Source organism: Acanthochromis polyacanthus, chromosome 22 (genome assembly GCF_021347895.1).
Source record: "Acanthochromis polyacanthus isolate Apoly-LR-REF ecotype Palm Island chromosome 22, KAUST_Apoly_ChrSc, whole genome shotgun sequence".
NCBI lineage: Eukaryota > Metazoa > Chordata > Actinopteri > Pomacentridae > Acanthochromis > Acanthochromis polyacanthus.
Window position 1 is genome coordinate 2,516,684 of NC_067134.1, and position 27,514 is coordinate 2,544,197.

The window sequence follows — 27,514 nt, forward strand, 5'->3', positions numbered from 1 at the left end:
ACCGGGATTACCTAGGGCACATTGAACATGCGGGTATCCGGTGTAGACGAAAGTGTCCCGGGCTGGGCGCGGAGCCCCTCCGATCAGAGAGTCGATGCTGAAGCGGTGGTCTGCTATTCCGAGTGGCCGCTGATCCACCATGAAGAACGGGCCGAAGGCTGCGCTCATAGGACCGCCTCTGGAGCTCTGCCGGGCCGGAACAGGCAGCCGCCTGGGGGCCGGGCTGGCGGGAGCCCGGATGAGCCGCGCGGGAGTTAAATAATCCGCTCAGAGGAAACCAATCCATGGCAGCCGAGAGAGCAGGAAGGACAGAGAGACGCTGTCCGAGTTCCGCAAATAACATCCAGTTTGCGCCACTGAGGAGGAGCGGTCGGCTGCGCTAGCGGCTCTGCCGGCTGGAGGTCGCAGCGGGGGATTCGGCGGCCCGGCTGGCTGTCGTGTCTAGCGTCTCTCCGGAAGCTCCACGATTTAAATTGCGCTCCCTTCTGCGCGATGCCCCCCCCTGCGCCGCGCTCTGCCCGCGATTGGCCGCGGAGATGACGTAGCCTCCGGGTGGAAACTCAGAAAAACAAACTGGAGGAAAAAATAAATTTAAAAAAACAGGAACAAACAAAAACAAACAAACAACAGTGATTAGAAACGAAAAGTAGAGAAAGAACTGATGCAGGATTCCTGGAGGTTTTATCTTCTGGTGTTCATTTAGACACTTTATGCTCGTTTCCTTTCACTGTGCTCCAGATTTTTTCTCTCTAGACGATTTAACTCAGTTGTTTTTTTTAATCCACTTAACTCAGTTTTCTCACTGTCAGCTCGTTTTAACTCACATAGGCAAACATTTCTCCCCTGTTGCCCTTTTTTTTCCCCTGTTGGGTTCATTTTAACTCCTGTGGTTATTTTTTTATACCACGGGTCATTTTTTCTTCACTGTTTTTCTCATTTTTTCCTCACTGATTGCAAATTTTTCTTCCCTGTCAGTTCATTTTAACTTCTTTGGTTATTTTTTTTTATTGCACTATTTACTCCATTTTCTTCACTGTAGCCAACCATTTTTCTTTTGCTCTTGCCAATTTTTTCTTCACTGCTGGACCATTTTTTCTCCCTGTTGGATCATTTTAAATCCTGTTGACTGAGTTTTTCCACTACAGGTCATTTTCTCACTGTGATTAAAAATTAAAGATTTAAAATCAGTTCAAAAACTGATAAACAAATCTTAAAATCTGTATTTATACAAATGAATTAAATCAGAAAAAACAAGAAAATTCTTTATTGAACAGAAAGTTTTTTAAAGCTTTCTGGCAGATTATTCTTTCATTTTTTATTAACAGTGGAGTTAATGATCGATTTTTGCTTTTTATCAGTAAAAACTCAAAATTTTTTCCACAGGTTTTGTTGTGATTATTAGAAATATTGTTGTAAATTGATGAATTTTCCTTTATTGCAAAAACCACATTTTTTACCTGTATATAGTAATGATTTTAGCCCAAGTTAAAAAAATCAAATTTACTTTTTATGGATGTAAACTTCAAATATATTTACCGAATTGCAATGGATTTTAGTTGAAATAAATGTTCTAAATGAGCAGATTCTTTGATTTTTTTTAAATTTATTTGTAAAATACACATTTGTCAAACTTTTAATCTGGGATTTTAGCAGAAAAAAATGTTAAAATTAATATTTTTTTTACATTTTTTCCAACACAAACTCAAAATATTTACCAAACTGTAGCTGATTTAGCAGATTTTTTATTTTTTTTATTGTTTGGTAAAACACAAGATGTGTGTAAACTTTTAGTCTGGGATTTGGCAGATAAAAATCCCCTAAGGAGGACCAGTTTCTGCATATATTTCCAGTTTTTAGAACAGAGAAAACAAGATCATCTGCTGGTATCTTCTGAGGCCAGAACTTCGTGGGGGTTTGTCAGTAAATCAGTTTTTCTTCTTTTCTCTGTAATAAATGTCGCTGCGCGCTTTTTTTTTTTTCGCAGAACTTTAAATTAAATCACAGTCCAATTCATAATCCATGTTGTTAATTAAAACTGGATAATTTATGAGCGCAGAGGATTCCTATATTAGCTGCGGGCGTGCACGGCGGGCCGTGCACGGTGGGTGTGCACGGCGGGCGTGCACGGCTGTGATTGATGCTGAGCTGCTCTTAGTTTGTCTGATGGAGCGAATTAAAGCTCTGAATGATCTCGGTCTGATTGGATTCCTCATGGAAAACTGGAAGACGCCGATTTTATCCGATATTCATTCCAATTATTGATCAATTAACTCATCTGGCACTCAACACAGAGGGTTTACCTTTATTAAATCTGTAAAATAAATTTATAAAATCTAAAAATATGAAAATATCTGTAAATACGATTAAAAATTGTCAACATATCCAACAAATATCTATTAAAATGCATAAAAACTGTAAAAGTAGTAGCAAATATTCTGTGAAATATGTTAAAAACTGTAAAAAAATATACAGCAAATATACGTAAAATATTGTTAAAAACACTGCTTAAAAAAATCATACATCGGTAAAAAACGTAAAAAAAAAACTGAAAAATATCAGCAAATATCTGTAAAATATGTTAAACAATGTAAAACTATCAGAAAAATATCTGTGTAGAAGATGTTAAAAAACTGAAAAAATATCAGCAAATATCTTGTAGAAGAGTTAAAATCTGTTAAAAATGTCAGAAATATACCTGTAAAATACTTTAAAGAAACTGAAAAAAAAATATTCGCACAATGTCTGTAAAATATGTTTTAAAACAGTAATATCAACAAAGTATGAACAAACTGTAAAAAATATCTGCAAAATAATGCATGTTGAACTGCCAATTTTCAGTAATTTTATTGTTTTACTATTTTGCGTCATTTTGTGTATCTTTTGTCAGGTTTGTGGTATTTGCCATTTCTCTCATTCTTGTCATTTTGTGTTTAAAAATGGATTTTGGTGAATTTAGGATTTAAATTTTTTTAATGAAAGTGTGACGGAAGTTCAGGAACCCGACAAACAAACAAACAAACAAACACAATAACAAACAAATACTCAGACAAATAAACAACAAACAATAAAAACCAGAACAAACAAAATTTGAAAAATAAAACAACTTAAAATCCTAAGTGAACAAAAAATGTAAACACAAACAAGATGCAGCTAAAACTCAGATAAAACAAGGTAAATAAACAAACTAAACTCAAAACCAGAACAGAAGTCCAGCTAATAGCTAAACAAAGTAAACAATCTAGAGCCTCTCCTCCTTCCGTCTCTTGATTCCAATTAAACGTCTCAAAAGATCTTTGTTTCTAAAAACTGTGTTCTCACAGGAAAAAGTCTCATCGTTTAGTGATGTGACATGTCGTTTACTGATGTTATCAGCCACGTCTATGTTGTTTAATGTTTTACTGTCATGTTTCTGTTGTTACTGGTATTTTTTTTTTTTGTGTTTTATTGCTAATTCCTTTTGTTTACTGATGTTTATTGATGTTTACTGTCACATTTCTCTTCCTTTTGTTGTTACTGTCATGTTTATGTTGTTTACTGATGTTTATTGTCACATTTCTCTTCCATGTTTACTCAGTTTATTTGTATGTGTATTTACATTCTCCTGTTGTTACTTTAGTTGTGTTGTATTTAATTTGTTGTATTTGTTACCGTGTAGTTTGTTATGATTTATGTCAACATTTCTCTTCCTTTTTGTGTTTACTGTTCATGTTTGTGTTTTGTTGGTTACTTCTCACATTTGTTGTTTTGTGTTACTGTTCATGTTTATGTTGGTTTACTGATGTTTATTGTCACATTTCTCTTCCTTATTGGTTGTTACTGTCATGTTTCTGTGGTTATGTGATTTTACAGTCACATTTATATTGTTTACGGTCACATTTCTGTTGTTTACTGATGTTCACTGTTGTACTGTCACTTTTATGTTGTTTATGTCATATATTATGCTGTTTCTGCCGTTTACTTCGTTTTGTTTTTGTTTGTTTTTTTGTTCTTGTTTGAGTAAATTCTTTGTACCCATTTTTGTTAATTTGTTTCACGTCGTGTTTGTGTGTCGTTGTTAATTCTGTGTCTTTTTGTCTGTGTGTGTTCTGTTGTGTCTTTCAGTCAAAATTGTGTGTCTCTCAGTTGTTGTTTTATTGTTTTTCCTCATCTGTTTAGGATTGTTTTGCATGTTCTTGGCGTTGTCATTTTTGTGTGTTTTTTGTGCGTGGTTTTGTGTCTCATTTTGGTTGTTCGTCCAATCTTTGATCCAAATTTTTTATCAATGGGTTGGTTTTTGCATTTTTTTGTCGCCATTTTCAGGTTCCTGTTGTGGTCAAACAGCTGATAGATTGCTTAATTTAGTTCGCATTTTTTCGTTTTTTGCTGTCGCGTTTTTGATAAAGTGGATTGTGTTTCTCCCATGTGTGTCTCTCTGAGGTCATTTTGGTCTCTTTTTAGTAAATTTTTCACACATTTTATGGTATTTTTGTTGTCACATTTGGCGTGGTTTGAATCTTTAGTTGCTATTTTGTCATTTTGTGCTCTCTTTTGTCAAGTTGATGTTGCGTTTTTGGTCATTTTTTTATTTATGTTTCATTTAGCTGGTTTTGCATTATTTTTAATTGCAGTTTGGCTCTCAGAAGTATTCTGCCCTATTTTAGTCATATAAGGTGTTTCTGAGTGTTTGTGTCTTATTTTTGGTCAGTTTGAGACTGTAAATTTAGTCGTCTTCCATCTTTTCTACCATGTGCTCATTTTTATCCTTTATGGTTGTTTTTGTCCCATTTTGCCTGAATTTATTTTCACATATTTGTCCTTTGTGTCACATTTTGATCATTTTGCGATCAGTTGCAGCCATTTTTTCGGTCTTTATTTTGATGATTTTTTGTTCTCTTTAATGATACTTTGTGTCTGCATTTATGTTGTGTTGTGTGTTTTGTGCTCTGTTTTGTCCTCTGAGGTCATTTTTTTAATGACTTTTGTAGTTTTCGCGTCTCATTTGTGTCTTTGTTGGCGAGTTTTGTAAAACCTGACCGTGGTCGCTGGTCATATTTTCCGCCTCATTCGTCCTGATGTGATTAAAGCTGGGGCCAGTCAGCGTCGGCGTGTTAATCCGCCTTGACTATCCGTGTTAGAAACCTATGCAATCTCCTTCCAACATCAACCAATAGGGTTTTCTTCTACAAATTTAGTTTCGTTCGAGGTACCAATTCAGCAAGCCTGTGCTTTTTATTTCCCTCGTTCCGGGGTCACACTTGACCGATAAAAAATCGGGTCAACCAGAGACGAGTGCCTGATTGGTGTTTGATTGGTTTCCTGGAGTGACGGGGCGGGGCCATAGGTCAGCAGCTGATTGGTCCGCATGATCAGAGCAGGATTGAAAGGCGGGGTCAAGGTCGCCATGGATGATGATGATGATGATGATGGATGAAGATGATGATGGAAGCTTCAGTGGGAAAACAACAACAGATGTTCTTTCACAGGATCTGAGCTCTGAAAAGTGAGTGAGGGAAAAATAAGACATGCAAAGTTATGATTAAAATATAATCTCAGACCTGCAAAAATGACATTGGAAAAAGATGCACAAAACTTTACACAAAAGTCACACAAAGACACACAAAGAATCAAAGAGAACAAACTCACATAACACAAAAGCTGCTCAAAATGACAACAAATAGACACAAAGATGCAAAAATGACATGGAAAAGATAGGACAAAAAATTGAACAAAAGAATGATCCCGAGGACACAACAAAAGAATTGAAAAAATAACAAGCAGAAATATCACAAAAAAGAAGCAAAAAATATCAGAAGCTGAAATAAAAAAAAAAAAAAAAAAAACTGTACACAAAACATGCAAAAACCATGACATGAAAGATGAAAATTCACACAAAAATGATACAAAGACACTTGGGAATATGGCGAAAACTGAATGGTTAAATGAGGCACAGACAAAAAATTTTTAAAATTACACCAAAATGACACAGACATGCAAAAGTAAGATATTAAAAATAACAAAAGGGTTTCAAAAATGACAAATACACCACAAAAGCATGGCACCAAATTAACGCACAAAAAGTGACACTTGGAAAGGTGCAAAAACATTACTGCAAAATTGACCGCAGAACACAGAAAAGACTGAAAAAAATAACAGAATGAATAGTGACAAAAGACGCAAAATATGCTAAAACTGCTGTAAAAATAACAACAAAGATGCAAAAATGACATGAAAAGCATGGCAAAAATACACAAAATGAGTGCAAATAAGCGGACAAAAATCAATAAAAACAACGCCTAGCATTTTTCAGTGTTGATTTTTAAACTAATAGATTGTTTTTAATTTTTCCGAGGGAAACTGAAAAATCACACATGATGCGTGTTTAAGGACTGTAACCGAATAATTTTTAGTGACTTTTAAAAAAATAAAAACAAGTTTTTAAAGTTAATCTGTCAAATTCATAAAAACAAGTGTTGAATTTAAAGGTGCATTTTTTTTCTTAACAGATCAGAAAGATAAAACACAAAGGGTTCTGTTTTTATGTCTCAGATTTAATGTGATCAGCTGTTCTGATTTAGAGTCAGCCACTGTTAGCATCGCTAATGCTAATGTGGCTAACGCTTCTTCCTCTAGGGGTCGACGCTGGAATTCAGATTCAGTTCCCTCCCTCCGACCTCGAAGCAGGACTTTTAAAAACGTTTGTCTAACAAATGAATGAATAATAAGAATGTAACATTTTAAATGATGACGGCTCCAGGATGCAGCCTGAGAGAACTCCTCACATTAACCATGAAAATGATGCACAGCATCTCAAAACATGAAACACAACATAAATGTGATGCAGAACCAACACCAAAGAGATGAAAAAGCAACAATGAGGCACAAATTTTACCAAATTTAAGCCCAGCCACAAAAAGGGATTAGAAAAAAGGGTAAAATTTAAGAAGTTCACAAAAATGAACCATAAGAAAAAGACTACAAGTGTTGGAAATGATGCCCAAAATAGTTGACACAAAAAACAAAAAATAAGAATCCACGAAAAAATGACAAAAAAAAAAGAACACCATAAAACAGCATGTGATGTGAAAAAATGAAAAACTTAAAACTCCATCGAAAATCCAGAAAAAATTCAACATTAAGTGGCTGACATAAGAAGAAGAACCAAAAATTTGGCTCTAAAATTAAACACAGAGAAAAATAGTGCAAAACATTTATAGGATGCACAGTTAGACTTCAAAACAACAAGAAAATAAGACAACAAAATAAACCGTAGAATAGAACAAAGGAGTTTTATTATGTCTCATTTTGGTGTTTTTCATCTTTTTTTGTTGCCATTTAGGGCTATTTTTTGTGTCACCTTTTTGTTGTTTTGTTCATTTTTTTGGTCAGTTGGTGCCCATTTTGCGTCATTTATTGGTCTCTTTTCAGTAGTATTTATGGTCTCATTTTGGCGTTTTGTATCTTGTTTGTAGTAAACCTCAGTGACAGAAAATCTAACCTCAAGCACAGCTGCTAAAACAGTAACAGCAGTAAAAGAGAGCACTGATGTTATATCAGGTGGCGGTATGATGAGGCACCATACATGACATTCAGCTTGAGTGCTGCAGAAAGAAGGATCTTCGGAGGGGAGGAGGAGACTTTGGACAGCAGCTATGTGATAAATGATCTTCTTGTTTTGGAGGCCGTAAACTAGCGGTCTTGATTAGCCCCAAACTGCCCCAGAATGCCCCAGAGATAGCTCCCAAAATGCCCTGACCTCGCCGGCCGGGACGAAATTAGCAACCAGGAAAACAGCTGCTTTACACGGAGACTTCACCTGCGTTTCAGCTTCCCTGAACTTTACCTGAAGCTGCTGTTGCTGCATGCTGGTGGTTATCAGTTCAGATTCAATCTGCAGTTCAGTTTCTCTTTTAATGATATTTGGCATCGTTTTGTGTCTCTTTGTGTTTGTTTTGGTCATCATACATCCCTCCTCCGCTGCTCACTGCAGGACGATGCATCACGTAGTATCCGGTCTATTTTGTGTGTCTTTGTGGTTCGTTAGTATCAACTTTGATTCATTTTACATTCATAGTGTGAATTTTTTTCTATTTGTGTCACACATTTAGGTTGTTCTCATCTCTCTGGTCTTTCTTTTTTGCATTCTTAATATTAATTTTTGCTTTAAATGTGCATCTGCAGATATTTTTGCACATTTTGCGTCGTCTTTGTGGTTAATTTTAGCTGAAAATTGTGGTGATTATTATACGTCACTACTCTGAATCTGTCTGTTTTAGTCTGAAGGATGATTGGGCTTCTTAAAGTGAGCAGACCCGAAGTGTAAAACAACACTGGAGGACTAAACTGCACAGCTTCCTGTTGTTGATGCATCAGGATGAAACGTCCCTGACTGAAAGGACGGAACGTCCACAGATCAATCAGTGCGACAGTGAAGCTGCAGCTTTATAAGCAGCAGCAGGTTTCAAGTGGGTCTGTAGGTTCTACAGAAACACTCAACCGTCCATGCATCTTTAACACCACACAGAGTCCATATCTGACCAGAGAAACCTGACATGTTCACTGATATGACTGCACACTTTAGACACAAGAACCAAAACTAATACACACCATTACATGGATCTTAGCATCAACTCATGGTGCTTTTGGTCACATTTCAGCTTTTATGTGTTGTATCTTTTAACGCTGTCTTTGATCACTTTTTGGTACTGGCCTCATTTGAGACATAAAATCAACAAAATAAGACATTGGAAATGAACCAAAAATGTGAACAATTAATAAATCAGCAAAAATTACGACATAAAAATAATGAACAAAATTAGACATAAAGTTGAACAAAAATGAGACAATAAATTCAACAAAATGAGACATAAAACCAACAAAACGACTATAAAAATTAAAAACAGACAATAAAATTTCACCAAATGAGGACATAAAATGACACAAATGCAATCTCTTTGTTGTCATTTTGTCTTTTGTGCTCATTTAATTTTTTTAAGTTTTTGTCACAGCTTAATCGTCTTGCTTCTCTTTGCTGCAGAATTGTCTCTGATTGGTTCCTACACACACTCTCGTGGTCATTTTGTGATGAATTTTATTGCGCATTTTGTGCCCATTTCGTCTCTTGCGTCACATATTTGATCACTTGCTTGCACTTTGTCTCATTTTTGTTTTGTTTGTCATTTTTACACAGCGGGTGTGATGTTTGTGGTGATGTTTTTACACGTTTGTGGTTGTTTAATCCTATGCTGTTTTGCTCTCTGTGGTCAATTTTTTGCCTCTTTTGGTCATTTTTAACTGTTTTGTGGTCATTGTGTCTCCGTTTCTAGTTTGTTTTTGTGTTACCATTTGATCATCATTCATCGCATTTGCTGCGTTTTTCCGTTTTCTGTGGTTGGTTAGGTCATTTTAACCTATTTGTGCGTCATTTCTTGTCTTTTATTATAATGTTGCATCTCTTCATGCAGTTTTCACGTCTGTTTTGGATATTATCTTAGCTGAACATTTAGTCGTTTTTGATTTTAACTTTGTGGATTTTTTCCACACCGTCTCGTCGTCCCTCTGTGAAAAGTTCCCTGAGGTTCCTGAATTTTTGCCAGCTGGATTGTTTGTCACAGCTGAGATTGTTGTAAGCTTCATATTTGTGTTGAATAACTAGAATTTTTGTTTTTTACAAAATCTCATCAAAGCAAAAATTTGGTTTGTGGGGATTTTTTTAAAAAAGAACAAGTCGAGTAAAGGAGCTTCTGGTTGGTTGTTGTTGCTGACAGATGAGGTAGTTCAAGGACCGTCTAGAAAGCTGAAAAACCTGCAATTCTGCTTAGTGAGTGGTGGATTTTCTTTTAAAGCTGAACATCCTCTGGAGCCCAGCGGCTGCTTTTGTGTCGAGACGTGTTTGACAGAAACCCGGGAGCCGGCTTGTGTGCGCCGGCTGTGATTGACGCCGACGCTTTCCCTTCAGGATCAAGAATGTTTAACAGATACATACATGAGTGCAGCTCGTCACCTCTTCCTGCTCGCGCGTCTTTCTTACGGAGGAGTAATTGGATTAAGGTGAGGAGCAGAAAAGTGCGGAGTTATTCGGAGTCAGTGAACCCACCTGCGACTGAACCGAGACGCTGAGCTGCTCAGCCGGCCAAAAAAAACCACACAAATGCAAAGACGAAGTTCAGCTGCCTCCACTGTTTCTGGGTTAAAGTGACTAAATGTGACCTAAAACACCCAAAAACAACAATACCAGACAAAAAAGACCAAAATAGATGCAGAAACCATCAACGGCATCAACAACGGGGCAGCAAGAGCACACAAAAATGAGCAAAATATGACAAAACATCAAACCAATTGACACAAAAGATATTGGAAAGAAAGACAAAAACAGCAAAAAAGACGTGAAAAAAAAGCAAAAACCTGACAAAATCAACAAAATGCAGACACAAACATTGACCAAAAACATTAAATGGAGAAAATGGGACAAAAATCAAAATGAGGCATTAAATTACAAAATGAGATAGATAAAATCAGCAAAATGAGGCATAAAACCAATAAAATCCAACCAAAAAATCAACCTTTTACTCACAAGACAAGGTTAAGAGATCATCAACTCATTCACAGTGAAGTTAAACCATTCAGCTGTGATCAGTGTGGAAAGGCTTTTACTCGGAAGAGTAACTTAAGAAGACATCAACTCATTCACAGTGGAGTTAAACCATTCAACTGTGATCAGTGTGTGAAAACCATTACTCAACATGAACAGTTGTTGATCCATCAATGCCCCATTCTGGTAGAAAAGCGGTACCACTGTGACTCCTGTGAAAAATCTTTCAAACACCAACAGAGCTTAAAATGTCACCAACGGCATCCACACTGGACATGATGTGTATGTGTGTGATCACTGTGGCAAACCATTTGTACTTTACTCACAGTTAAAAGCTCATGAAGTGACCCCACACTGGGTTAAACCATACCTTTGCGACCAGTGTGGGAAACGCTACATGCTACAATGCAAACCTCAAAGTTCACCAATGTGTCCACACTGGGGAGAGACCATACAGATGTGATGAGTGTAAGAAGACTTTTACAACTTTGGGTTCCCTGAAACAACACCAGCAGATCCACACCAGAAAGAAAGCATTCAATCAGTGTCACAGTGAGGTATGTAAAGATTGGTCTGAGTCACAGTGTACACACAATTCTGTATTGGATAATTTTTGATATTGCTGCAAAATTGTTTCAAAAATGTTTTGTTCTGTTAACACATTATCACATTATGTTCAGTCTAACCTGTATTTGTTTTGATACAGAAATCTGGTCCAGGTTAATCTGGGGATGTAGGTTAGATTAGGAATTCTGACGTAATCAGTTAACTGAATGTTAAATTCCAACAGGTAAAAGTGTCTTCAGATGTCATTTGGGGTGCTGTCTATCTCGGGCAAGGCATCAGTTCTTCAATGCTGCAGGAAACACTGACGTTCTCTGTGTGTTTGTTTTCCAAGCAGAACGGAACAGATGGACAAAACCCTCAGACTTGTCAGCACTCTGCCAATGGTGAACAGTGCTGCTTTGACCAGTCTGGACCAATGTCCAGCCAACAGGGAACCCTACAATGACACCAGCGTATGCACACTGGACACAGACTGAACCTCTGCCAAGAAGATTTGTCCATGCAGGGTTCAGTAAAAGTTCATGAAGTCCTCCACAAACTTTAAGTCCTTGAGATCCGGCTTCACAGAATTCAGGTCTAATTTCTTGTTTAGTGTCTTCGTTGCTTCGTTGCAAAATCCATTAAGAGGAAAGCTGTCGTTAACAGACGTGACTGGTAAATTAATTATACCATTCAAAGTGGTTACTCAGTTATTATCAGTGGTAGAGGGATAGACGTCTGGATGGTGGCAGTGAGCAGCAGGGTGAATTTGTTAACCCTATCTATCTATCTATCTATGAAGAATCTCTAATATTGAACAAGTAGATCAACTAATCTCTGATTATGTGTGAGTTGAAATATAAAAAAACATGAAGTGTTGGATGAAAAGTCCAATCTTTGAAAGCTGACATGTAGTTTAGAATAATTTCTTTGTAAATTAGCTGCATCCAGTCATTAGCATGACATTGGCATCATGGAACCATGACCACATATATGTGTCTGGAGATGGTGGCGTTTTTATAACGGCACATTTTCATGCTTTGACAGATAAAATGAGGGATAAAAGTTTTCAGGCACCCTGAAAATTTTTACACATCTTAAAGATTATCATGAAATATTTAAGTCTTTTTTTGTGTGTGTTTCTAAGGGTGTGGCTGCATCAGAAAGACACAAACTAGACGAGCCCTCAGTAGAGGCCAGAACCACGCCCTCTACTGGCGAAAATCCTGTCTTCCCTATACAAATGATGCAATATGTATCAGTTTTGATCATGCTACACATATCCCTTCCTACTTGATCTGCTGACCTGTAACTCCACAAGTGAGCAGGGGACCTTAGACTAATCTTCAGTGTAAAGTTTGATTATCCTGACTTCAGCACTTGCAGAGATATCTGACCGGACATACCTCGCCACATACCTACATACATACATACATACTTACCCAGCCAGCCAGCCACATACCGAAGCGAATGCAGTAACCCCACTGACGTTCGTCAGGCGTGGTTAATGATATTTATTTGGTTTGTTGTTTACAAGGAAAACTAACAAAACTAAATTCTACCAAATTTCTCATTTTATGGAACCAGTCAATTTTCAGTTTTTAATGTTTTTTTTTTGGATGTGTTTAGTTTTATGATTGTACCTAAATAAATGACTCTTGAAGACCTCAAAGTGATTCTTAATGCAGTATTTCACAAATGTATGGGATGTCCAAAAACTTTTTTCCACTGCTGTATTTAACAGCAATCTGATCTGCTGATGTTAACAAGACAAACAAGTGAAGGTTTCAGGCTTTTATCTAGAATTGCTCTTGGGATATTCATCTTCAAACAGCCTCAAATTTCAATGTGAGAAAATAAAAATGAGTGAAACTGGATCTACAGTCCACTGAAAAACCTCTAAGAAAGTATCTGACATACTGAGCTAATATTTCATAGATACCATTAGAAATATCCATAGTTTATGATTTTAAAAAGTTTTTTGAAACGGAGTTCCACTGTTGAAAAACCTCAATCTCTGATTCCAGCATCAGTGCTCCATTGTTGCAGTTGTAACGTTGTCTTTCAGATGGTCCTAACACAGGCCACAACTGCTCTGGAAACAACACTCATGTTCTTGTTTGGAACAGTTTCTCAGTAGAAATTACGCAGCAATGTCCAAGTTCTCAGCGGCTCCAGTAAGGAAGAGACTTAATGTGAGGAAAAGCATCCTTTGACTTCTTGCTGGAGGTTTTTCTTGTCAGAAATTGTCTTCCAGTGAGGGACTTCTGACTCTCTGTTCACTTTTCTTGCCCTCTAATATTGTTAAAACACAAGAATCAATGTTTTGGTTCAAATCACATTGTATTTGCATGTAGCTCTGTGTTTTCTGCTCCAGGAATTGGGTGATGTGTGCGACCCAGCACCCACAGCTGGTTGGGTGTCATGTGGCTCTGCGTTCTGATTGGATGATTGTCCAACCACTGCCACAAGTATGAAGGTCATCCTGCAGGCGTGGCAGGAACACGGAGTGGAAACACAATAGGGCTCAGTCCCAAAGCGCCCCCTACACACTATCCCTACACACTACCCCTCCGTTTGCGCGTTCCCCCGGAGGGTCCTCCATATTAAGGGCCGTCCCAAACCGCGTCGTGCGCAGGGATAGTGGACTGTTCAGCCCTTAAATAGCGATTCTGCATCGATGCTCACTCTGGACAACTTTTTCAGGAAGTGCAACGTCGAAATGGAGGAGGAAACAAACATATTGATCTAAGTTCCACATGCGTCCATTATTTCTCCCACGCCTTTTTCACACTGACAGAACATCACAAAAAGAGTGGTGAAAAAAGATAAAACAAAAGAAACAAATCTTCTCTGCTGATGTTTGATTTAATTGTGCACCCCCTGACACCTTAAAATTTGAACGGAACTGACAGAATTCATTTATTCATTCATTTGTTGGATTTGAAATGCCAGGTAATAGGATTGGAAAACATGTGGGATGACTTCAAATTATTTGAAGCAGAATGTAGCCCCTACATCATTGCCTGCAACCTGTGCCACAGTGCTACAGCCATGCACAGTAGGCGTCTTTGTGTTACCATGGCGATGACGTCTTCCGTTTTCCGGTGAGGCGACAGGGCGTCCCATTCCTGACGATCGTATTTATACCCTCCCCTTCAATTAAAGTGCCCTCCACAGCTGCGAGTGTGACTTCTTTGGAGTGACACTCGGTAGTGTAGGGATAGTGTGTAGCAGTGGTGTAGTGGTCCCTGGAGAAGTGGGTATACTCTTAATTTTCACCTTTTTTTTAAAAATTTGTCCAGAAAAACGCCCTGTTTTAGAAAGAGTGACATAGAAGACTACTCTATTCAATTTGTTTCAGTCATTTCTACTTGCCCACTATTATAAAATTATCATGACTTGATTAGGAGCAGTTTGTAGTTATTACTGGTCACACAAGCAAACTGGATTAATGTAACATGTATTTATCATGAGGCAAACATGGTGTTTCAGTTACTTTTGAACATTTATTTAAATAAAATACTTCAAATATGAAGTTGACAGTGCATCCTTGTTCATATTTCATCATGAATAAAACCTCAATATTGTTTAAGGTCGAATCTTAAACTACCTGTCCCCATTCTTGTGTTTTTACTTACTTTAAAATCAACTACCAGCCGAGAGGTTTTCCCACATTATCCCAATCTAGCGAGCTTCAGACTTACGTTAGAATAACGTTAGCCTTTCAAAACGTTAGTCAGACTCGCCCCAACACTCAGTTTAACCCGTTGCGCTTCAGTTGCTCTTCAGTGTCCCGTCCGCGGTACACTTTGAGATCTGCATAAGCAATTTGCTAAATGTCTGAAACTGCAAACGTGATTATACAAACACTACACGCCGATGGAAAGCTTAGATTCTCATGAATCCGCCGGTATAAACCACTTTCAGATGTGATTACCCAACCCGGTCTCACGGGGATTCGTGAAACTGTCACGTAAGTTTTAGTTTCGGTTTCGTGCGCACCAACACGATTTCGTCATGTTTTTCGTGCCGCTCACCACGAAATGTTTTTCGCTGTGGTAATCACATCTGAAAGTGGTTTATACCGGCGGATTCATGACGATCTAAGCTGTCCGTCGGCGTATACTGCTTGTGTGATCGCGTTTGCGGCCGCCGGCCGCCGGACATTCTTGAAATTCCTATGCAAATTGGTAAGTGTACCACCGGCTTATGGTTAGGTTATGGTTAGGTTATGGTTAGGATTATGGTTAGGGTTATGTTTAGGGACGATGTCATGCAAAATATAGCGTTGGATTCGCCGCGGTTTTACATTAAAAATATAATATACACATTCTTTTGAAATACGTTCTGAGTGGCACGAAAAGTCCGCCGTTTAAAATACATTGGTGTGTATTTCGTGGTGAGCGGCACGAAAAACATGACGAAATCGTGTTGGTGCGCACGAAGCCGAAACAAAAATTTACGTGACAGTTTCACGAATCCTCGTGAGATCGGGCTGGATTACCACAGCGGGTAATATAAACACATTTGTCCGACAAACAACGAATATCCATCCATCCGTTCTCTATACACGGCTTCAACGTACACAGCGCGACTCACATTTCCGGGTTCATTATTACACACAGATGAAAATATTCCACAAAAAACGGCCATAATCCAACCTTGGACAGCCAGACGACACAAGCCAGTAAACTATTTTGTCCAAAACATGTCTTGAAGACGGTATATGATCCACGAATAGGTCATTTTTGAGGAAATGCACCTCGCGATGCGCGTCCAATATTCCCTGTATTTCTCGTCATATTTTTTATTTACAAATAGAATATTAGCGATTTTTTTTGTACTGAAAATGGCTGGAATTGAATGCAGCTTTAACCACTGGCGACAAAATATCCTCTCCTTGAAATGTGCAGTCATGTTGCCAGTAGTTTAAAACAATGATTCATTTGGAAACCACCTTAAAACTTACCTGAGAATTATATCGTCCATGAAAGTAGGTTCGCTCGATACGTGCCACTCACTTGAAAGGTGTTTATTCTGACTTCCTCGCATTTCTGCGCATCTTTCAAGCAGACCTGTCAATCAACTGGAGTGCCACAGAGGTGTTAGCAAAATTTTCCTCTGTATGACCCGCCCTACTCTGCCTCTGATTGGCTCATCCCTAAAGTTAACCAATCGAATCAGTGAAGGTAGCATGTACCAGCCAATTACAGGCAGAGGAGGGTTGTTCATGGCTTCATCATCCTTAAGGAAAAGAGGGCGACCTGGCACACAGATATTACTGAATGATGCGCACCAGGGAGCATTAGAAGTGGGTATACGCAATGCTAACTGAAAAATAAGACTGACTACACCACTGGTTCCTCCCCAGCTGAGTGTAGGACCTGTGCGTAAATGCTTCTCCTTTGAGTTTTCAGCTCCTTCCAGTTTGACTTGACACATAGACTGCTTTGCACTCTGTGTCACCTGTACCTTCAGAGCTCTGAATAAAAGAACAAAAGAGTTATTGCAAAGAACAAAAAGGTTTTGCCTCCACAGCAGCTTGTTATGAAAATGATTGTATTTGATGATTGAATGTTCTTAATTATTGTAATACTGTGTGATGTGTGCTAAAAGAGAAACAAGGACACGAGCTATCATCAATATCATTTCATCTTACATGTCTAATTAAAAATATGACATTATATAAATATGTACCACTGTTCAAAAGTTTGTGGTCATTTAGAAATGTTTTTTTCTTTTTCTTGAAATCAGTTTTTTTCAATGATGATAGCATTAACCCTTTAAGCTGCAGTCAATTCCAGCCATTTTCAGTATAAAAAATCGCTAATATTCTATTTGTAAATAAAAATATGACGAGAAATACAGGGAATATTGGACGCGCATCGCGAGGTGCATTTCCTTGAAAACGACCGATTCGTGGATTATATACCGACTTCAAGACATGTTTTGGACAAAATATGTTACTGGCTTGTTTCGTCTGGATGTCCAAGGTTGGATTATGGCCGTTTTTTGTGGAATATTTTCATCTGTGTGTAATAATGAACCCGGAAATGTGAGTCGCGCTGTGCGCGTTGAAGCCGTGTATAGAGAACGGATGGATGGATATTCGTTGTTTGTCGGACAAATGTGCTTATATTACCCGCTGTGGTAATCACATCTGAAAGTGGTTTATACCGGCGGATTCATGAGAATCTAAGCTTTTCATCGCATTATACTGTTTGTATAATCGCGTTTGCAGTTTCAGACATTTAGCAAATTGCTTATGCAAATCTCAAAGTGTACCACAGGTGGGACACTGATGCGCAACTGAAGCGCAACGGATTAAATAAATGATAAATCCAGTCTAGACCTTGTTAATGTGGTAAATGACTATTGTAGCTGGAAACGGCTGATTTTTAATGGAATATCTCCATAGGGGTACAGAGGAACATTTACAGCAACCATCACTCCTGTGTTCTAATGCTACATTGTGTTAGCTAATGGTGTTGAAAGGCTCATTGATGATTAGAAAACCCTTGTGCAGTTATGTTAGCACATGAATGAAAGTGGGAGCTTTCATGGAGAACATGGAATTGTCTGGATGACCCCAAACTTTTGAATGGCAGTGTACAGAAGGATATGGAAATCATAACGCAGTGTTTGAGCGGTCGTAGGTGAGCTGGTGTGCTTGAGCTGCAGCGAGTACTGGGGAGGACTTTATAGATCTACATACACCACCGTTCAAAAGTTGGGTTTTCATGTTTTACATTTCTAAGTGACCCCAAACTTTTGAACGCTCGTGTTTGCGTCAGTAGACTGTTTTCTGCTCAAGTCTGCTAAAATTGGATCCAAGCTGTTAACCTGCACACCAACTGACCTACAAGAGCTGCCGTGTTCATGTGCTGGGGATGCACATTTTGGATAATTGGTGGCCTTAAAAAGAACTGAATTATCATTTGCATGAAACGAAGCCAGGAGACATCATGATGTGACTGGTTCAGCAGGCTTTGAGTGACACTGAATTAAACTTCTGCTTCAGGAAAACATGAAAGCTCTAACCAGCAGCCATTAATTGTCACAGGAGACTTTTTCACTGATCTTGTGTTGTGTTTGGTGAATTTACCATGTTGTGTATTTGTACTTTCTCTGTGTACTTCACTGACAGTAATCTAACCACTGAGAGGTAGAACTGCTAAAAGTGTTTGAAGTTAAACACAGCAGTGTGTATCTGGTTCAGACAGAATTAATCCTCATGAAATGTGTGTGTTTTATGTCGTAACATAAGAAGGTTTTGTTTGAATGGTATGTTTCATTTTGCACAGGACCTGAGGTGTTGTTCATATTGTGTGTGTGGTTGTGTTAATTGTGTGTAGTGATCTGAAATTCTGAGCCCTGTTTTCAAAACCGTGCTTAAGCAATCTTTAAAAAAATGTAATGCTAATGTTTCACAGATGAGACTGACAGCACATATCTACAGCCAGCAGCCAGTTAGCTTAGCATAAAGTCTGGAAACCACACAATGGGATAAATAAAAGTGCTAACAGGAGCTAAATGAAAAATGACAAATGAAAACAGACCTCAGGTTGAAATAAACAGAAGTTCCCCTTTAAGTTCTGGTGTTCTTATTAAACATTATCAGTCAGAGACCAAGTACTGATCCAGTTCAAAGCAGCATCTGATCAAGAACCAATGAAATACCTGGATGTGTTCTGGCTCCGCCCACATTATGGAGGCTCATCAGACCAGACGAGTGAGGATTTGGAACCAAATAACCCAGAATGCATTTAGACCAGCAGCAAAGATCCAGGAGGAAACTTTCAGAGGAAACACAAGTATTTTGGGAATACTGCTGTTATTGTGACACAAAATGTAGTTTTCAGATGATTTGAGGTGAGAAAGTGGTTGTAAAAACGTCCAATGTGTGGTCAGTTTATCCAGATGAAGCTGATTAAAAATGAGCTCCAACGGTTTCAGAGATGTGAGGTCCAGGTTAGACAGCTATGATGGACGGTCAGCCTCACTGTAGAGCTCCTTATCTGGACCAGACTTTACAATCTGCTGCTCTGACGCTTCTATAGCGTTTAAACAGGATATTAGTAGTTTATGTTGATCTAACCGTCACACTTTGACCTCACACTTTATTTTTATTGTTCAGAGAAAAATCAGTTTGAAAGAAGTTCAAGTTATAACTTTATATTGTTCATGTTTTACTCGGTCACTGACTGTGATAATAAGAACAGATATAAATTAAAACACAAAATATTATTTTTGAAGTTTTGTTTCTGAGTCTTCACGACAAAAAATAAGTATTTTTTTGTTCCAGTCTTTGTAGTTCTTTATATTTGCTTTCAGGGCATATTTTAATTGAATATAATTGAAAATGGCGAGAAAAAGATCAGAACAAAAATAAAAACATTAGTTTTACTGCTTTACAAAAGATCTTTTTTTCTATTTTCATTTTAACAATTCATTTTTGCCATGGAAGAGGATAAACATTGTCCAAATAAAAAAAGCTGTGATTATCCAACATGGAAAATTAAATTCCACTTTTCAACAAATAAGCAAACAAACATGAAGATCAAAGTGTGTTATCAGTCATTTATTAAATGAAAAAAGTTATAATAGTTGAAACCCACAGGTAGAGCAAATAAAAGTGGAGAAAGACGTATTAAAAAATCATTGATCTTGTTCAGGAAAAATCAACCACTGCAATGAAAATAAAAACTCAGTGAGACATTGATTACAGCACAAGATCTGTTCAAAGAATTTAGACCATGGAAGGGTTAAAATACACCAAAATGTGAGGAAAACCTCCTTTAACGGCCAAGCAGAACATTTATAACATTGAATAGGCTGAAAAATGTTTATTTACAGAGTTAAATGTAATCTGGATAGTCCTGGTGGGTTTAAATTCTTGAAGAAGTACACTGATGGAGATGTCAGAGTCTGAAGCTGGGGCCTCATACATGCACTGTAGGAGGAAACATATGACAATTGAAACCATCACTCACATCCTCTATATCAAAGGTGAGTGCCTGTGCAGAAATGACATGATATTCAAATCAGGACTTTCTCACACGCTTATTATGAGATCATCAGTTAAACATCATCTCTTCTTATTTCATAGATTGCCACTGCAGAAAAGAGTCGAACGTTGTCAGCAGGATTTGAACCTGCGCAGGGAGACCCCAATGGATTTCTAGTCCATCGCCTTAACCACTCGGCCATGACAACTCCTGTGCTCCTGCTTTCTGTTCTGTGTGATGAAAGCGCAAAATTTGGCTTCACATACAATCATCTGTCGTGTTCCCATCCTTGCTTTACACATTTATCTAATCACTTAAATATTGGAGCTCCGTCTCTCCCTGTTGCTCCGTGCAGCTCTCCTGAGGTCAGCAGGGTCTCTGCTCACCTGTTGGTGGAGGTTAAAGTTGGTGGGTACTGGAGGACAGGCTTGGTGGTCAGAAAAATGCACACAACTTTTCATCCCCTATCATCTCCATTAAGTCCAGGGACACCAGGATCCAGAGCCCAGAGTGATGACCATTACACCATGGAACTTCCTCCACTGTCCTCCACCTCATCTTCTCATCTGACAGAGATCATCAAACACAGTACTAAGTTATAACACAACAACAGAACAAAATAAAGTTAGTTTGCCCTGTATAATTGCAGTGCACCAAAGGATAATCTGAAATCAATACCAGCAGTTCAAAATATAATACAGGCTATAAACAACAAAATGACTCTAGCCAAAGTCTGAAAAGAAAGTTATAAAAAAAGACTGCAGACCATGGGAATGTGGAATCAACAGGCTCATCAATATCACTTTCCCATTATGTGGAAGTTGCTTCCAGAATGATTCAAGATTTAGTTTCATTTTCATCAGGTTGTTTTGCTGTAGAAAATACTAAGATGTTGTGTGTCGTGACAGAGATCAGGGCTTCTGGCTGATGTTCATTTCCTCCCTTTTCTCTGCACCTGCTTCTCTTATCCGTTTGAACTCCTGAGAGCACACAAAAACAGTCCATTTCATAGCGATGGTGGTATAGTGGTGAGCATAGCTGCCTTCCAAGCAGTTGACCTGGGTTCGATTCCCGGCCATCGCATGTGTGCTGGTCATGAAGTGTTGTGTGCTTAGTGTTTGTGACGGTTTAACAGACACAACTAAACAGTTTGTCACAGAATGTGAATAGTATCATATTCTGTAATGTTTCTGTTTCTCAGTCTGAAGGTTGAGCTTTGTGTCTTGGAGAAAGAAACTGATGGGCATGTCATAGTCTGAAGCTGGGGCCTCAAACATGCACTGTAGAAGGAAACGTGTAACAATTGAAGCCATCACTCTCATCTTGTACATAGAAGGTGAATGACTTTGCAGAACTGACATGATATTCAGACTTGCTCATAATAAGATCATCAGTTAAATATCATCATCTCTTCTAATTTCATAGATGGCCAGGATTAACTGGAGGGGATTTTCAACCTATGTCTTACTGCCACAGCAGAAAACAGTTCAATGTTTTCAAACCTGCATGGGGAGACCCCAGTGAATTTCTAGTCCATCACCTTAACCACTTGGCCATGAGAACTCCTGTGGTACTAATTTCTGTTCTCCATCTATCCATCCATTTTCTTCCACTTATCCGGGGCCGGGTCACGGAGGCAGCAGGCGAAGCAGGTCGTTCCCACACCGCTGTGCACAGCGCACACACTGCACACCCAAAGTCAGCTGATCTCATGTGATGCAGATTTGCTCCTTGATCAAGTGACATTTGTCTGGATTTTTGGCACGAGTGGCGTCGGATCAGCACCGCAGCTGGATGGCCCGATTTACATACCCAGCGCAGCTGATACTCACAAGAATAACTTACTAAAATTATATGCACTCCTGTTATTAAGTCCAGTTCAGTCTGTTAATGTTAACCGTTTCAAACTAACGTTAATAGGTGTGTTGCAACTTAAATAACAAGCTTGAAATTTACCTGTCCCATTGTCCCCTTTAGTATTTTTTTCTCGACTGTAAATCTTCTGTCTAAGAATAAATCTGAGGCTGCTGTTCTTTTTTTGTTTTTGTCTGTAAATCCGCTCAAAAATGACACCAACCAACCATGGCGTCATTACTTAAGCTTCATGCAATTTTTTTCTTCTTTGTGACTGTGACCATCACCTGTCCTCATGGCAAATTAACCTATCATGTTTATTTCAAGCTGTTTCCTACATTATGCCATTGAGGGCTGTGCACACCCAAGTGAAACATAAAACAAACACAGGACAGACAGAAAGGTGAGGCATAGACAGTGTTCTGAGAGAAAAGGTGCATTCTATTTATTTGTGCTCTTTAATTCTCTGAGGCTGCTGTTCTGAGAATGAGCTACTAAAGCTTTTTCTGAATAAATCAATAAAGATCCATTTATGGAAAGATGTGATGAAGGCAGTTTTGTCTTTAATTATATTCAACAATATAACATATTTGACCACTTTTAGTTGATTATTCTAACTTTAATAGAATAAAGTTAAGGCTATATACTTAATTTCTAGTAAGTGGCCCAGCCCCTCCTATATTTTTATGTATGTGGCCCTCAGTGACAAAAGTTTGGACACCCCTGGGGTAAGGACAGGAGGAGGAGGAGAAGATGAGGGGGATGGGTATTTGACTTGGGAGAGCTGAATTTGGAAGTGGGTGTGAGCATTTACATAAATGGCTAATCTAAGTTTACTTTACCTCCATTTTCAATCCATAGAAACATACCGTGGAGCTGTCTGGCAAATGTTGCTCCAAATGTCAACCACTTCTTCTCCCTGTCAAGAACTGCTGCTAATGCTTTGACCGGCATGGCACAGAAATTCCTAGATTTAACTTACCAAGACAAAGTGACCTGCACAACAGACTTGGACATTGGATTATAGCAGCGTTTTAGAGGTCACATGATCTGCTTGGATCGAGGATCACGTAAAGACTTTTCTTCTAGTCACCTCTTGCTGACAGGGCTGGGCAGCTGCTGGAAGGTCCAACTAGGACATGTTGCAAGTTTGGTGGTGGGACGAGTGATTGCATGTGGCTTATCTAAGCTCACACACTCATACATGCAGCCACACACACCTACTCAGCATTTGTTCAGTGGATCATGGATCAGCAAGCACAACAGGTTTGAGAGTTTTGCAATGAGTGCTGGAAGTGAAAAATTTGTTTTGAGGGCTTGTTGTGTTGTTGTGCATCAGTCAAAATACAATAGGTTTATAAATCTATTTTTAAAAAAAGTTGAAATAAAAGAAAGAAATCAATGGTAAACAGTACAACACATTTTAAGGACTTATTAAAAAGGATTCACTGGATAAATGGAATAGAAAAAATGACTTTAAGTGAATAAATGTAGACACAAGCGTCTTTAGAGTAAATCAGGCAGTTAGCAGTTCTAAAGCAGTAACAAGATTAAAAGCATGAACATTAATGTCCCAGAATGATGTGTTAGTGGTGTAATATAATACAACATTGTGCACCAACACAAAGCTTTAACTAAATGTTCATTTTGTAAATGTTTATAGTGTAGTACCGCATTGTATAGCTCTGTCTGGGAAAAATTAGCATGTTAAAGATAAATGAAGTAGAAAAACATGAACTAAAATTAAGTGAAGTTTTTTTTCTCGACTGTAAAGTTGAATTGTTTCAAACTGGATCCTGAAGAAACATTCGCTCATCTTGTGTGCACTTCTGCTGTATTTACAGCTAATTGACAATAAAGCTTGATTTAATTTGATTTTGATTTGAATAAAAGTGCAAACATGTTTCATAAAGGTAAATAAGGTATAAAGGTATAAGGCAACTTAGGCCAGATTTTAATAGAAGTGATCCCTTAAAAACACACTACAAGTCCATCTTCTACAGGGGATCAGTTCTGACATAAACCACTGATCAAACATTGCCCACTGTGCTGCACAGCACACTAGCAGAGGTCCAAAGTTAGACTCATTCAAAGGGCTGCACTGATTCTATATCTGTCACTTGTATCGATTTTACTGCTGATTATCTGTCAAACACGTCTACCATCTCCAAGCTATCATGCTCATGTGATTTTGTCAATCCTTTTGAGTAACTCTGATGTTTGCAACCCCAGCCCCCGCCGTTGTGCTAATTCAAACAATTTCAAGGACAAAGGATGGGAGCCTATTGTATCACACAAGCAGCAGTGCAACGGATACGGTGCCAGAGGGGCACAGTTGTCAAGGATTAGCGGCCGTCACAGGCGCAGATGGATGTATCACCTCCCAGCACCGCTGATGAGTGCCTGAGTAGGACAACTGCCCCAAATGAGCTTTAAGCAGAACTTTAGATGCAGTCAAAAGATTTGAAGTGAAATAAGGAACCAACCAGAGCATGTTGGGAGGATGAGGGACAACAAAGAGAAGAGGGTCGCTTTCTGATTGACCTGTTGCTCTGCACAAACCTGTGGCTCAGCACATGCATGATGCAGATTTAGCCACTGAACAACCACTTTAGCTCATAATGCTGGTTTTCAATAATAACTGTGGTGAAAACTGGAAGTTTTAGCACTATTTTTGGTTTTCATATTAGCCAATATTCCATATACTGAAAAAATACATTTTTAAATTTTTTAAAAAAAACTGCAATAGTTAATCATTTTACAGAATTACAAATAATAACTAGGAAAAATCCCAGATTTATTTTTAAAATTCACATATTAACTGTGAAAAACAGGCTGCGCAAAATGTCCACATCAAAAGTCTGTTTTTTTTTAAATTGTGATTTGTCCTTTTATAACATTTGGCTGTAAAATAGTACCAACTGAATTAAATGATTGAAATCAACAAAACACACAAAAACTACAAAACAAAACAACATTTTAAAGATATCCAAATCCTAAAAATGTAACATTTTATTATCTTACACAATTTTTAAATTGTAAAATAAAAACATTCTACATATTCTAAAACTGTTTTACATAACTTCACTTTTTTTGTTAAACTACCAATAATTTCCAGTAAAATCCTAGAAAAAAGTATTAATTTACATGTTGATTGTAAAGAGAAACACACAAAAAATGATATTTTATCCAAATAATAATTTGTTATTATATAATGTGTGAATGTAAAAACGCACTTTTATTTCAAACTAAAAAATTACAGATATTTGCTGTTATTTTACTTTAAAAAAACATAGAGATTTTAAAAGTTTTTTAATTGAACTTTTAAAACTATCACCTTAATGCAATACATGAAGTGATCCAAACAGAACATTAATATTGTGCCTTCTGTGCGTCCATACTATAGAACTAGCTGTCCCTCAAACACTGAATCTTGTGACTAGTTAGTCTTATTTATAGGGGGAAAAACCTTCCCAACACCCAGGTCTTTTCACATTCCTGAGAGGAACCCACCCCCTTTCTAAAACAGAGAGATCTTATGGTGACAAATCCTCAAACCAACTTCCTCCTCTTCCTTTCAGCTGCAGTAATGGCCCAGTGAACTGGATTCTCTCTGTCCTGACTCACATCCTCTGTGCCATAACATTTATGCTGCCTATTCAGAAGCTGCTACATGAATCACAGCAGGCACCAGCTCAGCTCATCACATCCTGACTAATAGTCTGAATATTAGTCTGGGATGATGTGATATCAGAAACCATATCTTACTGGAAAGCCACCACACGTACACACTGCTGTTTACAGTGTTCATTCTCGTCAACTTTGGCGCTGCTTGAGCACGAATCTGGTTAAGAATCTGACAAACCGAGGCGTTGACAGTCGATGTCTCATCCACGCTTTTAAGGCCTTGTTGTTCTCTCTGCAGCCAGGCCATACTTATCTCACACAAGAAACTGTATGTGAGCAGAAACAATAGGCTTGACTGAGTGCATTCCCACCAAGGTGTTAGGTTACATGGGCCTGGTCTATTTAAAAGATGACATCAGCAAGAAGGGACTTTGCAGCATTATCTTTGTCACTCAGCTTTTGACAAATGGCACATCAGTCACCAATTATTTAATTTCTGGCATGAAGCTGCGATATCAGGAAATAACCCGAGGCCACTGCAGGATAATACTGAGATTACATTTATTACAAATGCTAATAAAAATCCACACCTAATCAATTCTCACCGTGAAATGATTTAAAGTGTCCCATCCAGACTGTGGAAACTTCACAGCAGACGGTGAAAACGAAGCATTTCATTTACATGTGAAGAAATAAATCTCATCCATAAGTGATTGTACATTCATTCACCGGCTCACACACCACCTACTGGATTTTTAAAAAGCCACAATAATGCAATTAGCCTAACAAAGAAAATGGTAATCCACGAGTCAGTGTGACTGCATGGGTGGGATGCATCTGAAACGACCTGAGAATGACTCTGAGGAATTTTCACACCAAAAAGCTCCAGGAGAGCCAGACTGAAACAGCAGCCTATAATCTGTGGGTAGTGCAACTGAAACAACAACAGCAAAAAAAAGAAAAGAAAACATGCATTCAAAAGCAGGCATTTCTCCCAGGCTGCTTCCTGTGTTGCAGGTTTAGATGTAAATTATTTAATGCGAAATGCAGCCCATTAATTAAATGGTGCAAAGAACTGCAAAGCTGTCATTCACACAGTCTGGATTTACAGATATCAGTAACAGTATGATACATTATCAGACCAGCAGCAGATTCATAGCTGGGGGTGGATGCACAGATGCTGATAAAGCAGATGTCCACAGTCCTTTGTGATAAATTCATCCTGAAATCCTTCCATTTCTGTCCTCAATATTCTACCAAATATGAAAGATTCCTTTGGAAGCAGATCTTCAAGGATTTTAGATTTGATTTCCAACAATCAGAATGTTAGAAGTTTCCCTGTTGATCATATTTTACTGATAGTTTCTACCAAATGTTTCAGCTCATTTTTACTGTAATATTCTGAAGTAAAGTTTGTGTTTTCTGGTGAATGGATCAGATCTCACATTTAGTTTCAATCAAACCCTGAGGCTTCTGGAAAATACACACAGCTTTAAAATAATGTTGGATCATCTGCTGACTGTGTCGTTATTAAATGGTTTTAGAGTTTCATTATTTTAACCCTCGTGTCGTTTTAAAGTTTGAAAATGTGGAAAATAATAAATATTTTCACAGTGAAACTTCTGATGTCCACATTTTAACATTTTTGGGAAATTTTTGAACATTTTTTGTTGGAAAAAGAAGAAATGTTTCTAAAGAACATTCACATAAAAATCAACCAAAATCCAGTAAATTCTCTGGATTTTGGTTGATTTTTATGTGAATGTTCTTAAAGAAAATATCAGAAGTTTTACTGATAAATATGGAATCACTTTAGATATTTTTAGGATTTTTTTTAGAAGATTTTTACTCATTTTTTGAACATATTTACAAGAATTTTCTTGTCAAATTTGGGGGATTTTGTTTTATT

The 27,514-nt window shown here is 38.0% G+C and overlaps 1 protein-coding gene, 1 long non-coding RNA gene, 2 other non-coding genes and 1 pseudogene across 4 annotated transcripts in view; 2 read left to right on the forward strand and 3 right to left on the reverse strand.

The window, feature by feature from the left end:
- Nucleotides 1–168, reverse strand: part of LOC127532022 (homeobox protein GBX-2-like) — a 2,755-nt pseudogene extending 2,587 nt beyond the window's left edge.
- LOC127531941 (NLR family CARD domain-containing protein 3-like) overlaps nucleotides 1–27,514 on the reverse strand; it is a 119,478-nt gene that overhangs the window by 57,283 nt on the left and 34,681 nt on the right. The gene's annotated exons all lie outside the window — the stretch shown is intronic.
- LOC127532056 (uncharacterized) lies at nucleotides 10,974–14,656 on the forward strand. The gene is made up of 2 exons (XR_007939300.1): nucleotides 10,974–11,124; nucleotides 11,469–14,656. It is a non-coding gene; the product is annotated as an uncharacterized LOC127532056 (long non-coding RNA).
- Nucleotides 20,251–20,332, reverse strand: trnas-aga (transfer RNA serine (anticodon AGA)). The gene has a single exon. It is a non-coding gene; the product is annotated as a tRNA-Ser (tRNA).
- Nucleotides 21,136–21,207, forward strand: trnag-ucc (transfer RNA glycine (anticodon UCC)). Its single transcript has one exon. It is a non-coding gene; the product is annotated as a tRNA-Gly (tRNA).